The sequence below is a fragment of the Oryzias melastigma genome, linkage group LG3 (genome assembly GCF_002922805.2).
Source record: "Oryzias melastigma strain HK-1 linkage group LG3, ASM292280v2, whole genome shotgun sequence".
NCBI classification, from domain to species: Eukaryota; Metazoa; Chordata; class Actinopteri; order Beloniformes; family Adrianichthyidae; genus Oryzias; species Oryzias melastigma.
The window spans coordinates 9,548,792-9,551,183 of NC_050514.1; positions in this window are offsets into that span (position 1 = coordinate 9,548,792).

The window sequence follows — 2,392 nt, forward strand, 5'->3', positions numbered from 1 at the left end:
AACATTAAATACACAGGAGCACAATAGGTGAACGAGCACCACCTGTGAAACCACAGGTGGCCTTGATGAGGAGAGGGTGTCCATGACAGAAGGTGGAGTACACCCTGGATACCAGTCTATCACAGGGCCCCACAACCACTCACACCAAGGAACACTTTACAGTGTGTTTCATGGGTTGTGGGAGGAAGTGCCTGGAAAAAACCCACACATGCTCCAGGAGAACATGCAAACTCCACACAGAAGGAAGCCAGCCCGGATTCAAACCAGGGCCTTCTCATTGTGAAGTGTGAGTGTTAACCACTGCGCCACCATGCAGCCCCTTAGAGAAAGTTTAGCAAATGCAGATTTCAAGTGTAACATATCCTGCATGCTTTCAGATCAACCATGCCATTGTTTCTCTTGTTTTTTTATTTATTTATTTAAACTGTTATGCTTTTTTTTGTGCATGTATATGCTCAGAGTAGTAGCTAACATGCCTGAAACTCAGAAAAAGCAATACTGTTGAGTCCACTGGAGTTCAACCCGGTGGACGAGAGGATCGTGTCCCTTTGCCTTCAAGCGAGAATAGGTCTCCAACTATGGATTTGGGCCACGGGTCGAACAGTTGCTCAGAGCATCCAGCCTTATTTGTGGCTCGTGGAGGGCACTCCATTGTCCTGAAGGGGGACTTCAATGCTAACGTGAACAACGACAGTGGCACCTGGAAGGGCGTGACTGGAAGAAAGGGTACCCCAGACAGGAAATCGATGGTTGACTTTGAAATCTTTTCAGGCAACCTTTGGTCATGTGTCTTGGACACTCAAGTAAAGAGAGGGGAAGCGGTCCACGGATCAGTATCTGGTGGTGAGTTGGATTCACAGGCGGGGAAATTGACCAGAAAGACTCCTGCTGATACTCCTCCTTTTAAGGAAGCAAACCATGGGATAGGACTCTCCTTTACCCAAGTTGAACTAACTGAAGTAGTTGAAGACCTCCTCGGTGGCAAGCCAGCAATAGTGGATGAAGTCGGCCCTGAGAATCTCAAGTCACTGAATGCCGTGTGAGTGTCTTGGCTGCCATGTCACTGCAGCATCACGTGCCAGTCAAGAACTATACCACTGTACTGGAAGACAGGGGGTGGTGGTTCCCTTTTTTAAGAACCGGAGGGTGTGTTCCAACTACTCCTCAGCCTCCCTGGGAAAGTCTATGCCAGGATACTGGAGAGGAGAGTCCGTCAGATCCAAGAACAACAGTGCGGTTTCCGTCCTGGTCGTGGAACAGTAGACCAGCTCTACACCCTCTCCAGGGTGCTGGAGGGTTTGTGGAAGTTCGCTCATCCAGTCCACATGTGTTTTGTGGATTTGGAGAAGGAGATGGAGATTTGACCACGTTCCCAGTGGTGTCCTGTGGAGGGTGCTCCGGCAGTATGGGGTCCGAGGAGCCTTACTGAGGGATGTCCGGTCTCTGTATGACCGGAACAGAAGCTTGGTTAACATAGCCAGCCGTAAGTCAGACCTGAGAGTCTGAAGGTTTTGATGTCAAGGATGCTGAAATCACTGAAAATAAGGAGTTTTTACTTGCTGAAAAATGTACGGAAAACATCAGGAGAATCTCAATCTATTAGTAATTTAAAGTCTTCACTCAATAAAACAAACAAACACACAAAAGGACAGGAATTAAAGAAAAATAACCTTCCAAAGGTTATATTTTTTGGTATTTAGCAATATGTCTTTTTACGCCAATATTTGCTTCTGGCATTTTGTCTTAACTTCCTTGTCTACTGGTTCTCAGATTCTGTAAGTCTCTGCAGTTATCACAGGTATTTTAGTGATTGTTCTGCTTCATCTGTTTTCTGATAATTATATACTCGAGTTTCTCTGCTCAGGCAGAGCAGAAATATCATTTCCATGATTACTACTGGATTCCTCAATTGTGTATGTAATCCATACTGTTACTCTTAGCTGCTTGGATGAGTGAGCTTTTTAACACGAAAGAAGAGATATGTTGTGTCGCTTGAAACTTCAAACAATGCTGTAGATTTCCAGCAACGGTAATGGTGCTGTGTAACAATGCAGCTACAGCGGTTAGTGACTTCAAGGAAGTATTTAGAGGTAAAAAAAAGACAACTATTTATTCAATAAATACAAGTATGTAAAACATTGCTTTAAATACAGTTTTGACTTCTCAATGTCTCTGAGTTACTAGCAGGAAGTTAAAATGTATTTATTATTGAAGGTTTACTGACAAACATCAATAATTAAACTTGGAAAAATAACTTAGACAAAGATGTGCGTAAGGTCAAAGTGATGCTAAAGAAATCACAAAACTAATTGAGTGCAGTCACATTTACTGCAAAAAAGACTGTCTAAATCAGTGTTTCCCAACCCTGGTCCTCAAGGCACACTGTCCGGCA